Source organism: Lathamus discolor, chromosome 2 (assembly GCF_037157495.1).
Source record: "Lathamus discolor isolate bLatDis1 chromosome 2, bLatDis1.hap1, whole genome shotgun sequence".
NCBI lineage: Eukaryota > Metazoa > Chordata > Aves > Psittaciformes > Psittacidae > Lathamus > Lathamus discolor.
Genome location: NC_088885.1, coordinates 143,872,772 through 143,887,964, shown reverse-complemented (window position 1 = coordinate 143,887,964; position 15,193 = coordinate 143,872,772). Strand labels below are relative to the sequence as shown.

The 15,193-nt window shown below is 35.3% G+C and overlaps 1 protein-coding gene across 3 annotated transcripts in view; it reads left to right on the top strand.

Moving 5' to 3' along the window:
* Positions 1 to 15,193, top strand: part of CSMD3 (CUB and Sushi multiple domains 3) — a 614,489-nt gene that overhangs the window by 416,427 nt on the left and 182,869 nt on the right. The gene's annotated exons all lie outside the window — the stretch shown is intronic.

Below are 15,193 nucleotides of genomic sequence, written 5' to 3'. Positions count from 1 at the left end.
TCAGGTTGCTCAAAACCACATTCAGCCTGATGATGGACGTATGCTAAAAGTTCCATCCTTTTCTAATCAGTAAGAGTTTCTGGTTTTGGAGACATATGTGCAGAGTTTTAATTCCTGCTGTGCAGCGTATTGCGTAGGACGAAATGGGAAATAGCATTCCAGGAACAGCAATGGCTGTCTCCCTTTTGCCATGTAGCTCTATTTCATCTTGTTACAGGCAGCATTATGACATATCTAAATGCTTACTTAACTGTCATTAGATGCCTTTAGACGGTTTTAGTGCTGAAAAGAAGAAATCATCGAGTGAAGCCCATTTTGCTTTTTTTTTTTTTTTTTTCCTTTCCTTCTGGTCACTGGATTTTATGTATATACATATGCATTTTTTAAGATGAGCAAGATCTGTCCTAGTATCATCATTTTATTCTGCAGTAGCTGAACAAAATAAACTCAGGTTTCTAACTTGGGTCTACAAAGAGATTCTTAATAAGATTTACCTTGTGCTTCCTGTGCTTGGCAGTTGTATTAGCCTTTGTTTTACGTTAATCTCATTCTTTCTATGTGTATGACAGACACAAGCATGTGCAGACAGTAACTTGAAGGAAAAATTATGTGAATGAGACGACAAAGTAAATGATCCTTCATGAGTAGTGAATCTGCTTCATCTGACGGTTTTTGAAGCCATGAGTAGAGTTCTTAATTCCTTGACTCCAGGATATTTTTTTCCATTTTACCATCTTTCCCCCTTCCACAGCTTGTTTGGGAGAGTCTTACATACCTACTTTCCAGCCTCAGACATGCTCCTTTATTTAATGTTGAGGCTGAAAAGGGAATAGGCAGAACATTATGCACTGAGACTTCCTCAGGCAGTCATTTAGGGTGAGTAGAAAGAGATTGATGCAGACTAAGAATGGAGTTGCAAGGAAAAATGGATGAGACATGGGAGTAAAGCCATAAAGCAGATACTGATGCACTCAAAGAGCTTTTTCTGAAAAGAGGTTTTAGAGTTTCCTCTGAATTGAGAGGTATTTTATTTGATTTCTAGGCTCAGTCTGCTGAGATCTAATCATGACAGTTTAAAGGATCCATGAAGAGTTACTGTATCAGCATTTCTCTTAGTCCAAGTTCACAAATCTCGCAGTCCAGTACTTGATGTTGCACAGTTAGGGTATATATTCAGTATTAGAATAGCAGAGATTTTTTCTTTTTTTTTTCCCTGAATACACAACCCGAATGACACTATTGCTTTATGGTTTAATAGATTTCATATTATTATACTAACCGGGAAAGAAATATATTTGAGGACATGGAGGAAAGGGAAAGATAACTCTATGCAATGTTTTTTCAAGCTTTTATATACTTTGAGTACATAATGTAGTCTGAGCAAAGCAGATGGTATCTGTGTACTTTAGCTACAGTGTAATTAATGAACAGAAAGCTTGCACAGGGGCGGTGTCTGCTTTTACTTTCCTCTCACCATTTCACAAAATTGGGCATGAGTGTTTAACTGGACTATTTGTCCTTTTACCTCAAGAGGAATGTTATTCAATGACAAGATATTTAATGTTCAAACCTTTTTAAGATCTTGAATACTTTTTTTTATTATTTTCTTAATTTTTAAATAAAAATCTTTCTGTAAAAAGTGAATTAACCATCTTATTAATTCTTTACAGTTTTTGATCTCATTTCATCAACTGTTCATACACAATTCTGCATCTGTCATTTAATTAATGAGTGGGAGCGATCCCTGTTGCTAATGTAGTATCATTTGAGTTTCGCTACTTTACAAATCATCCAATATGTACAGAAAATTGGTTTGTATCTGGTAATATAAATTCCAGGTGAGATAGCATCCTTCACCAAATTAAAGGCGGGGGGAGGGGGGGGCGGGGGGGGTAACCTTAGAGAAGCTGACATGAGTTTTTGTTATCTGACATAGTAGAAGTGTTTCCATATTTTTAACATTTATAATCTCTTCAGCAAGTAATTAATATGAAGGAAACTATTCTATGCTAAATTTCTAAGGAATATAGAGTTTTTTACGGTTGACAAAGATTAATTTTCAAAGGTAGTACAATTGTGCATTACTCTGAAAGGGGGAAGAGAACAGGATGGATTTGGCATAGATTTGGATGTATTTTGGAACATGTCTAAATGGAATGAACAGATTGAATAATACAGCTAGAGAACAGGTGCCAAAGGTCTTCCCTTAAATTAGGTGAAGAATGTAAGGTTGACAGCAGGCCACAAGCAATGTGCAAACAGGAAGATCCTGTTACAACATATTTACTGTGAAATGTCAGACAGCGTGAAATGCCCAGTACATACTGAAAAAACACCAATGAAAGCAGTAGCTTCATTTGGTCAGTAAATTCTACACAAAATAGAAAAATAGAACTTCAAGAAAAGTGAAGGAGAGAGAGAAGGAAATCAGTGTGTATTTGCCAGAGACATGAGCACCTCAGGATCAGACAGAAGTATGAAGTATAATGAAACATTTTCTTCAGCTGCCGTTGCTTCCTGTCACCAAGTAGTAGTTGAGAGAGGAAGACAGAGAAAGTGAAATGAAAGAAGTTGAATAAGAACACTGAAGTAAAAAAAATGGGTGATAGTAATCTTGGATGCTTAAAATAATCTTTTTAGTCCCTTTAATATGTGTGAAGTGTGTAATATCATATCCTAATGAAGTTCATAAGATTATTTCCATAGCTTTCAAGGGCCTTTGAATCTGACATTGCAAGGAAGTTTCCTCTCTGCTAGACTTTAACAGTTCAGGTGCCACATATCATTTTTTCAGAAAGGATCTGTATTCATCTTTCATAGACCATTATTTCACCATTAATAGCTGCACTACTGAGTCACTTAGCATTACAGACTGCATTCTGCTCAGGCCTAAGTGTGCAGTCACATTTCTGGCTCATTAAACAGCGCACAGTATAGAGCGTTTTTTGAGCAGTGTAAGGCAGCCTGTGCAGAACTAACCTGTAAGCATGTTTTTGAGTATTTGTGGAGGGTGGGGTGGGTTTGTGAGTAGATGCTCTAGCAGTATTTTATATCATATAAGAGCAAATTTTTATATAACAGGATATGGCTTAAAATGCTTGGGTTTAATTTACTGTCAAACTGCCTCTTTCCCTCCTTATTTTAAGAGTGGGTGAATAGTCCTTTGGAGTTAGTGGACTCTGTAGACTACAGAAAAAGCCTAGAAAAACTGTGTCAGATATCAACCTGGAAGACTTAAGTTTAGCAATATTAATTTCCATTCTAGAAATATAATGCACGATATTGCTTACTTTGATAACATTTAATGATTAAATGCTTACAAATCAGCTTTCTGTATTTAGGTTTAGTGCTGATTTATAGCCATGCATTCTTTTAAATATCCTGTATTTGATTTGTGGGTTTTTTTGGTTGTTTGCTCTTGGGGTTTTTGGGGTTTGGGTTTTTTTTTTTGTTTTTTGTGAGGGGTGGGAGGGTGGGGGGATTGTTTGTTCAAGGAAATGCATATTTATCACAGTGTCATTTAGGAAGATCTTTTGACACTGAGCAGCCTTTTGTTTTTTTTTTACTACTGTGTGTATTTTATTTATGGTGGTGTTTGGTTTTGTTTGTTTGTTTTTGTTTTGTTTGCTTTTTGTTGCTGTTTGCTTATGTCATGGGTTTAGCAGTAGCAGTCATTTTTTCTCCTTAGTAGCTGGTGCAGCACTGTGTTTTGACCTTCAGCCTGGGAACAGAGCTGATAACACCGATGTTTTCAGTTGTTGCTCAGTAATGTTTACTCTGACCAAGGACTTTCTGAGCCTCATGCTCTGCCAGGGACCAGGGGAGGCCGTGAGGAAGCAGAGACAGGACACCTGACCCAAACTAGCCAAAGAGGTATTCCATACCATAGCACGTCATGCCCAGGGAGGTAACTGGGAGTTACCCGGAAGGGCATGGCCTCTCTTCTGGGGGTCGGACTCGTTTCGGCGGGTGGTATCATATTCTCTTCCTTTGTTATTTTCTCTTATCATTATTATCATTGGTGGCAGCAGTAGTGATTTGTGTTATACCTTAGTTACTGGGCTGTTCTTATTTCAACCTGTGGGAGTTACATTCTCTTGATTCTCCTCCCCATCACTCTGGGAGTGGGGGGGTGGAGGGGGAAGGAAAGAAAGAGGGAGAAGGTGGGGGAGTGACAGTTCTTTTTGGCACCCAATGTGGGGACCGAGGGGTTGAGATAGCAACAGATCTGACCAGAATGTGTCTAATCGTATTTGTGATAAGCATTCATTGGTTTAGATTAATAGTCACTCGTCACAATGCTGATTTATTGGCTCTCAAAGTTGTTCCTCTTGATCTCACAGTTTCAGTATATCGTACCTTACTTAGAGCTGGTATTTGCTGTGGTAGTGTTTTTCAAGTGTGGGGCTTGGGCTAAGGTTCTTGTCTCGTTGTACTTTATGGTAATGACTTGTAATACAGTAGAATCATTGACTGTGAAACTGATCTGGCTTATGTTCCCAGTATGGTCACCACCTTTATACTTTGGGAGGTGTATAATAAAAGTGCTTAGCAAATACACATCTTTTTTCTCCTTCTTGGGTGGTCAACCTGTGAAGGAGACATTTTTTTTACCCTCCCAGCCCCCCTCTCAGACCATTTACAGCATCATTTGAGAGTTTTGAAGTTTTTGAATGACCTTTTAATACTGTTGAGACCTGTTTGCTGATTGTGATGGGGATCACCATGTTGGCATGCATACAGAGTGTGTTTTGCCCACGACCATTTAGTCTGATTTCAAGAGTTAAGCAGAGTCAAGTTTGGGTCTTGCCTGCTACTAAGAAGGAGAAAAACTGACTGCTACTGCTAAACCCAGTACAGCTCAGTACATTTTTGTTTATTCCTTTCTTTTATCTGTTTTTTTGTTTTTTGTTGTTTTGTTTTGTTTTGTTTTGTTTTGTTTTGTTTTGTTTCCCCCCAGTAACAGAGATAATGTATTTGGGGGATTAACTATTTTATTTTTTTTTTCACAGAGGGCTGTTTACTATCACTGCTGGTATAAGGATCATTTCCTAACTTAACTTTTTCAGTTTTCTGAAATCAATAAGATAGAATTTATTCTTCCTTGTATCTATTCCATGGCAGAACCAGTTTTTCATCTAAAATGTTTTCTTACCCTGGTTTCCTGATTTTTATTTTTATTTTTTTTTAATTTGAAAGGGGTCCTTTAGATTTAGATATTCCAGAATGACTATGAGAAATAATTGTGAATATTCACATTTCTAAATTTAGCCCCGTGCTTTAGTTTTGACTTGGCTGGGGGGGGTGGGGGTGGAGGGGAAGGGGTGTTTTCCTGGGTTTTTTTGTCTGTTTGTGTCTGGATTTTTTTCAAGGATTTTGTTGTTGGGTTTTTTTTAACATCAAGAGGCTTAACAGAAAGAAGATGGGCTTTGTTTTGTTTTCCTTCAATCAGCTATTGCCTTTTTTCTAAGTAGCAGATATTAGTAAAAGGAATAGTAACTTAAGGGTCTTTCAGTGCCAAAAAAATGCCATTTCTGTAACAGGTTTGTAAATGACATTAAACTGCTTAGTAGCTGTTAGTTCTTAGTTAAGGAGTATATAGGATATGTGTATTTTATGCAGGCAAATACACTTGTGACTTACATCAGTACAAAGCCTACTCACCTGCCCTAAATTTACAGATTTAGTGTTTGAAACAGGCTTTGTCAGACTAGTGATGTTGTGTTTTAGTGAGCTCAAGCTGATCTGGTTCCAAATTGGGAATTAATGTTTTAATTTTTATTTTAACTTCATGTGTGTGGCATTTTACTTGACTCTGAAAAAAACCCTGTTTTTTTGGTTTTGTTTTTTTTTTTTGTTGTTGTTTGGTTGGTTTTTTTTTTTTTTTTTAATGCCATACAAAATTGAACAGTGTACTTCAGGTTTCTCTGATAAAATCTGTAATTCTAGTGGGTCATTTTACTTGCAAACAAAATCCATTACAGATCTTTATACACATCTTTTATACATACCATAAAAAAAGAAAGGTGTTTTGGAAGTTTTCTTGCTAGCTTGTAATGGAAAGAACATAATGCAGAACTGTATCCAGAGAGAAGTTATATGTTGGGAAAATGGCCAAAATATAGATGTGAATTTCCTTGAAGGCATTCAAACTAGATTTACATTTGATCAGCAATAATTTTTCATGTTCTATAACAAATCTCGCTACCTTTTGAAAAGCTTTCACTGCTGCAACCTAGTTCCTCTTTCTTAATCCATAATTCTTTCAAATTCTTTATATGGATTTTTACTTCTTTCTTCAGTTCTGATTCTTTAGTTTTGAGAAGACTGCTTAATATGGAGGTTATTTCAAATTTGTCGGCTGTCTGTTCTCACTGTTACCCCATTCCTGGTTAGGGCTGGGTGTTTGTAATGTAGCTAAATTAAAAAGAGGTTCAGGCTCCTATTTCATTGCAATAGAAATATTTATCTTTTTCTTAAAAGCGTGACAGTAAACCGCCTGATCTTATAAATAACAGACCCAGCAGACATTTGACTAAAGGAATGTTCATCTTTCAATCTTTTATATATGACTTTGGAAAATGTTATTTGTGGACTTGTAACTTCAGTTACTGGCTGGACGTATTCAGACATGCATATGAGATATAATTCACTTACATAGAGGTATTTTAAACCTTTGCCAAAGAAAATGAAAAGACAAATCAGATCTTTATTATTTTTTATATCCTCATTGTTGTTTTTTGAACTTGCAATCTCTACAAAGAGTAAAGGAAACAGAAGTTCTTCTCTGACAGTTTTCTGAATTTTGCAAGTGTATGATGCATTCTTAAATAAAAAAAAAACAAAACCGCAACCTTACAATCAGTGTAATGACATTCAACGTATGGACAGAATACTACATAGACAATATGTACAATATGTGTACAATTGACAACAATACTATGATATGGGCAGAATAATAGGGCCAATTCTGTATCAGTATGAAAATACCAAATTATATTAAAAAAATAAATAAATAAAAAGCAAAAAAAGTCAACAAAATATGAATATTTCAGGCAGATTTAACACCTTCATATTTTACCAGGTGTCAGGAGCTCCAAATTCAGCCCTACCTATAAGAACTCACAAAATATTAATAGGGTTCTGAAACTTTAAGGCTATAACGCATACATACAATCTTAGATACTAAAAGCAAAAGAAAAAATTAACTTTTAAGATAGGAGAAATCTCACCTTCTCTTCAGAGGATTTCAGTTCATCCAAAGTGCAAAATCAAGCAGTGCTGTTCTTTGTTGTACTCGATCTTCAGAAGTTGCAACAGGTTGCACGCTATTCTGTAAAGAATCAAATTAAACAGATGTATATTGTCATTACATACTATGAGTATCCATTTTCTGCTGAGTTCCAGCAATTATGTGAAACTATATGTCAATTAATTTATTTGGGCCTGGGTATTATACTTGGTGCCAAAGCTTTGGTTTACTTGGTTTGCCAAAGCAAATGCTTAAGCAATAATAGATGTTCAGAACTGAAAAGTTCATATTTATGGAAAAAAAAAGATCTACTTATGAACTATGAAAAAATACTCATGAAGTTGTCCAGTAAGACATGATAAGAGCAGTGTAGTACTTCAGATGGTTTTAACAAAATGCATTTTAACAACTAATGCAACTTGGCAACAAAAAAAAAACCACAGAAAAATAAAATTAGGTTGTCTTTAATTATTAAAGCTGTTATCTCCCCAAGAACTAAAATGTATCAGACAGATTTTACTGTCAGGTAAAGTCTCTTAGGAAAGAACTTGAATTCCACAATTCCCTGACAAAAAAAAAAAAGATATGAGACAATACTAGGTTACAGTGCAAACAACACTTTTGAAAGAAGTTCATTTAACAATTGCTTCTAAATACTTTAGATTGATAATCAGTAGAATGCATAAAATAATCTGGATACAAATTCAGAATACAATAGCAATGCAATAGTATTGAAGTATGCAGCTGGCCAAGTAGTCTGTGTTTTTCAGTTGGTGTTACCAGGTGTTACCTGGTGTTACCAGGATTAGAAAACTTATTGTTACTGGTCATGTAAACCATTGCTTTTGCAAAGACAGAAGTCTGAATCTCCAGATTTCATACAGAAGCCTGCAACACAAAATGAAACAAACATGGTGAATAACACAGGGCTTGGCATCTAAGGTTCTGTCATGTCTTTCAGAGCTCCCTCTATGTTGAGTGTCCTCTTCATGCCCAGCGGGTCTGGGGAGAGATGATTTTTACTACAGTGTGCCATTTGTGGGAGTTCGGTACACTGGACAGGCCTTACTGACCTTAAGCATCCTCTGCTGGGTACCCCCTTGCCCAGGAGCCCCACTTCAGCTCAGTACAAAGCTCCTGAGAAATGCTGTAGGAGTGCTGCTCTCCAGCCCTATACCTATACTATGAGGAACTTGGCTTCTAAAAAAGACCCTTCTGCCCTATGCTGTGGGGAGATTGGCTCATGGATAGACTGCAAGTCAATCATACCCCTGGATTATATTCCTTGATTCAGCACTTGTTTGCAGAGAGTAGATGCGTTTTGCTGAAATCCCTCCTGTCTCCCACTTGTGAAATTTATACTTAGAATGTAGTATGTTATAGGGGTTACCAGGCATGGCTTTACTTTCCACATTTTTTCTGGTAATAAGTGTTTTTTAAAGATTGCTAGTCATGGTCACCTCAGATCCCACCTTTTTGCAGGTTGGGATCTCCCAAAAACTTTGTACTCAGTTTATGTGTGGATGTAGATTCATGAGCTCACATATAATGCAACAAGAAATTTAAAGAACAATACCACAAAAAGACCTTACTGGCTATTTATTGTCAGGAGAATATTACCAAAATGAGAATATTATTTGTTATGCACTGGGAAACAGGGAAAGGGGAAAAAAACAACCAAACAACACACAACAAAAAAGCCATTAGCTTGTAAAGGACCTTGCAGCAGTTTCTACTATGTATCTTTTTGTGGAACTTTACAAGTTGTGCTTTGCCAGTTTCTGTGAGCCTGGGGACACCAGTGAAATCCCCACAGAGGTGCACAAACTCACAAGAAATCTGTAACTCAGTGAACTTGCCTTTCAGGACAGAACAGTCTACTTGACTTAACCCTTGTTTTGACAATAGCGTGCACATAACCTGTGTTTGACAATTGCATGTTTACAAGGACAAGTAGATAAGCACATGGGACACTTGAGATGTCAGGACCTTCAGACTGTGTTACACTTCCCTTTGTGATCTCCCCAAGCTGTAGTCCTCGTGAATTCATACGCAGCCAGTGAATTTCCCATAGAGGGTAGGAGTATTATCCTTTTCCAATGTGTAACCTTTCTTCAGCCATCTGTTTCGTGTTGTGATGTACTGCTGCTGTTCTGAGGTGGTTTGGAGTGTGTGACCTGGAAGATGCAATTAGCAATCCGCAGCATCAGTTCCTCCGTCATCCGTCATAATCCATACAACAAGAAGAGAAGTAAGCCAGCCTGCTGTCCCAGCTCTAAACATTCAAAATGGACCTTCTTGTCTTACAGAAGTTCAATCAAGAACTTAATTTGTTGTCTGGTCTTGGAACATCTGAAACTGAAACTTAAACTGATGATTTTGCTATTTTCTTTCAAAGCTTTTATTTAATTTAGAATATCTAAGGATTATTTGAAATCAAAACTGAAGCTAAGCCTATTCATTACATTCTTAGAGCTATTGACTCTTTAACTGGTTAGAAAGTTCTGCAAGAGAAGCCACATCAATATGTATTCCATCTTTTGTTTCAAATTAGACAGGAGAGAATGGAACTGTGGTCTGCTCCAGTTTACTGATTTTTGTGGGGTCTGTTTGTTTGTTTGTTTGGGTTTTTTGTTCGGGGCTTTCTGTATGTTTCCCATGAAAAATAAATATCACCTATCTTACACCTCCTAACTTATTTACTATTGCAGAATCTAAGAGGAATGAAACCCAAGGTTTAGTGACTAAAATGATGTGAGTAAAGGTTTAGGTAAACAGAGAACTTACCTAGACAACTGTAATTGTGCAAAATCTTAATTAAAATCTTTTATTGAAGGGTTTCATTGTCCCTTATGAAATCCTGATTCTGTGCTTAATTCTTAATATTTTCCCATTTTAATCTTCAAACAATACCCAAAAAACTTAGATAGACTTTATGAAGTCATGGAAAATCAACAGACTGAGTCTATGGTTAGAATTTACTTAAGAATTATAATGTCTGTGCTCCTAAATCTCTGTTAGACTTACAGCAGAAACAAAGTTAAAAATAGACAAACAAAAAAACAAACAAACAAAAAATCAGCAGTGTTTCTGTTGGTAGAAGACTGAATGAAAACACTGTGGCCATTTTATTCTTTCTTTCTCAGGAAAAGCTGTATAGAAGGTTGGATTTGAGATAGCAAATACCAGGCTGACCTGATTCTCAAACAGTATTAGAGATTCAGAGAAACTGTAGTGTAAAGGTATTACATGGGGTCTGGGATAGCTTGAATTTTGAAGGTCCAGTCTGTCAGGAGTGGGTCAGGCTGATGTGAGTGCGAGAGATCAACTACAGAAAGCATTTATTTAAAGTGAGAAGAGTTAAGAAGAACATACCAGTTTAAATAAGAATAATGAGATTTTTTTTTCTGCTGTGTGCTATGGAGAACTTGAAATTTGGATGATTTGCCCTGACTTTGTGCTCTGGGGAAAAAAAATAAATCAGGAAATAAGAAAAAAAAGTCTGGAATTTTTTGCTTGTTTGTTTTGTTTATTTGTTTGTTTCCCCTAATTCTCAAATAAATAAAATTCCTCTTTTCTGTCAAGAAGACGTGCACAAATTAATCAAAATAAATAAGTCATTTTATCTCAGGGTTGGGGTACGGACTCGTTACTGATACTAGATTTGGCATGCATTAGAAAACTAAGTTTAGAAATCACTGTTAACAGTAAGAAATTCGAGGACATTTATTATATTGATCCCAGCATCAAAGGAGTCTATTACTGCCTTGTCACATTTCTACTACCATGTTTCAAAGTATCTTTCCTGCATGAAAATGGAGCTGTCATCTTAGATTATTACAGTCATGTATCAAATTGCCTGGACTTATGAACTGCCAGAAACCTTTGGACCCTGCAATAACTTCCTATTTTTGAGGCAGGAATGATCAATTTACAATAATTTAATTATCTGATTTATTGTTTAAGTGTATTTCAGTGCCTTACTATTAAAAACTATAACAAAATGTTTTTATACCCCACATCAAGGACATGTGTGTTTAATTTTTTTCTGTATGTGACAGAATGCTGGTTTAATGGCTTCTGCAGCTCTTCAGGAGTATTTTGACAGTCATGTACAGCTAGTCAGGTGATGATTTAAGATGCTCCCTCCTCTCATCTTAACTGCTCAGAACATATAAATCTGTTTATATGAGTGCTTTTAGGAAAAATACACAAGATTAGGGAGTGTTTTTTTTTTTTTTTTTTGTTTTACATGGCTCGGCTTCTGTGAAACTCCAAAACAAGATTCTGCCCCAGTTCCTTCAAGTTACATAGCAGAAACAGGGTATAATAAATAACTCTTCAGAGTAACTATTACTTGTGCCTTTTTATTGGCACAGGTTCTGTTGAGAATCGGTGGTCTCATATTTGAAGTCTACATTTGAAAATATCTTGTATGGAACCTGCATGGAGTCTGGCTTGTGGGTCCTTTGGCTATTTCTGTATTAGCATGTAACACAGAGTAAGAGGAGCTGATACATAGATTGAAACAGCTGGTACTGAAACACTGCTGGCAACAGTATTCATATTCAGAGATATTCTTATTTCAAAGTTGTTCCAGTGTAATTCAGAAGTGTATCTATCTTTCAGTTTAGTTTCATCCAAAAAAAAAATCACTTCATGTGCTCCAAACCCATAACCCAGTGTAAACCAAAACACAATCTGGAGTTTTATTTCACAAGCACACTGAGCTCTGAAGTGTGAAATGTTAATGTTGAAAAACCTTCTGTCACTTTGACCATGTAGAAAGGCATACAATCTTTGTGTGTCTAATCTGTCTAATAATCTCTCACCTGTTGAACAGTTCATCCCCAACCTGAAGCTGGAGCTCTTAGTCAAGAACTGTCTCTTGGAATTCTTAATCAAGTACAAATCTTTGATTGTGATGTAGTTCTTCCAAACTGGCACTTCCTAGAGAAAGAACAAAATAGATTTCTGCATTTCCTTATCTTTATTAGGAAAAAAATCTCTCTCAGATGATCAAACACAAGTTTAGGCTGCACACAGTCATTCTTGTACCTGTCATGCTGCATGTAATAGGTAATAGACACGTTTTTGGAGTTTGTCTTTTTCCCATCTAAAATGTATTCTTTCTTACTTTATCTATCAATTTTAATATGTCGCATCTTCAGATCCTATACATGAATTTAAGGGGAATTGTGATAGTCTCCTCCATTTCTTTCACTAAAGCTCTCAAGAGTGCATTGCAGGTATGATAGCAAAGTTATAAGGGATTTTTATAATTCGCAAGCTTTTTGCTTACTCCACAAAGTTTGATGGTGAATGATAAAGGCAGTGATTGAGGTGTCTGAATATATAATTAAAAAAACCCCACCAAACCCCACAGTTCTTGTACTGGAATAGACACTTCATAAGTAACACGGTATAGAAACTTCAAAAGGAGACAAAAAGTAGGTTGAAGGTAGATAATGAAAATAAATATTAAAAAATAAGCAGAATAAAGAGGTAAACAGAGTTGAGAATGCAATACAGAACATATCCTATCAAGACAGTTGTAATAGAGATCTTTGAAATCAAACAAACAAACACAGTTGTATAGTTTTTTTAACAGTACTGAAGATGGACTAGAGTCAGGCACATGAAACAAAAGCTAGAGTACAGCAGACACTACAGGAAAGCTGTGATTATACATTCCATTGAATATATGGTTAATATATGTTAGCTCTCAAGAAATGCATTGGTTATACTATCTACAGAACTGAGAATTTCCTTCTTGTATCATTATTTTTAACCTTGCTCCCACAAGGTATTATTTGATGATTCGTAATCTGACAATTTGATTTATTTAAAAAAAAAAAGAAAAAAAAACCCATCTCCTTTTTTTTGAGGCAAATATGTGACATCAAGTAAGCAAAAACAAATTGTTTATAACAAATTTATTCTTAAGATAGAAGTTACATGTCTAATATGAATTACTCATATGTATTTTTCTCTCAATAGGAAAAGATTGATGTATCAGGGTGATATTTCTTTCTTATCCATCACATGAGAATATTAAGTGTCTAAGATAAAAATTGATGTCTCTCCCTTGTGATATTGACTGTAGAGGGAATCTGGGAAACAGGACTATTAATAAGATAACTAACTTTCACATGGCCAAAATTCATATAAATTAATTCTACTCCTGGTTAAGCAAGTTGAATTTAGACACATGTTTACGAAGAAACACATGCGGTTTCCAGAAATACTGTAAAGGAATAATTTATGCTTTAATCTCACTGTAAGCTTGGAAAACTGTTTGGATAACTTCTCCTAATGTATACCTGTCTAGGAGGAAAAAAATGAAGATTAAAAAGTGGTTTTTTGTTTTTGTTTTTCTTTTGTTTGTTTTTTTAAGAATTCTACAATGCTTACTTATTTCCACAACAAAATATGGGAACAGCTAAGAGAAATAAACCTCTACCATTATTTATGCATATAAGCCTCTATTTCCATTTACAATGGCAATCAAATTAAAATGACAGCTGAAATTTTGTACCTAACTCTGTTAAGTTACATTTGTTGAAATGCTTTGTTGAGGTATGTGTATGTTTTGAAATGGAGGTGCAATAACCCTAATTGATTGGAGTGCTTGCTCTCAACAACAGCAACAAAATATTGGAGATTTTTATCTGGATATAAATTAAAAATTTAGAGATGTATAAAGTGCTTGCCTATCTTTGACTTGTCCAGTACATATACCTCTACAAGGGTTTTAACTATATTTGCCCAATCACAATCCCAAACACCATGGGACAAACATAGCTGTGTAGCTCTACAGTGTGTTGGCACTAACAAATCATAAAGGTTTTATTAATCCACTGATGATATTCAAGATAATGTCATACAACTATATAAATAAATAAATAATGTATCATGTAGTAGCAATATTATGGATTTTTTTCTCTCTTTCTTTAAAACGGGGAACATAGAAGTAAAGTTTCCCACACATTTTAGAGAAATCAAAACACAATTATTATGTATTTATGAGAAAGTAAAATTAAAATATTTCATTTCATGCATCCTGGTGCAGTCAGTGGCATTTTGGGTTCTTTCACTTTGTTATATTTTATTCACTGAGACTACATTAATTTACTTTTTATCAGCCTATTGAGAATTCTGTATGACACTCATGGTTGGTTCTAAAATAATAGCTCACCTTGTCTGTCAGACTGTTTCATAAATCCTTCAGTTAGAATGGATACTCTTAACAGAGCCTTCCAAATCAACAAACAATCTCTGAAAAAAAGTGCATTAGACTTCCAGAGATTGAGTACTTACAAGCCTAAACCACAAACCTATTAGGGATTTATTTACTTCTGCTCTAGGCACAGAGAGCCTGTCTTTTGCATTCTAGTGCTACAATGCCAAAATTAGTCTTAAAGCAGACTTATAATTTATAAATGTTGTCTGTGTATTTAATATTTTCATATTTGCTGAAATCTCATTCGTGTGTGATCTAGCTCCAGTATGTGATACTTTTGCATGCAACGTTTACAAGATCTGCTAGTATAGTGCAGTGAAATTTAACAATTCCATATTTTAGTAATATTTTTGTTTCTAAATTAAAAGCTAGCAGCTTATTTAAAGATATAAACAGGAGTGCTGATCTTGTTTCTAAAGCAGAAAATTTAAGATCTTCAATACTTACATTAAAAAAATATCTTTCATTTATCATGCAGTAGTTAATATTTTAAAGAAAGATTTATTTAATCTTTGAGGAATAAGGAGGAAAAATTTCCCGAACTTCTGGTCATAGCTGATTTTTCGTGGGTTTTTTTGCTTGTATATTTGTTTTCCCCTTCACTCAGGACTTCTTGTGTTGAAAAATAACCCCATAAAAAGCCCCATAACTTCATAGATCTCGTTATTTTATTTTATTTTTTTTTATTGTGTATGTCT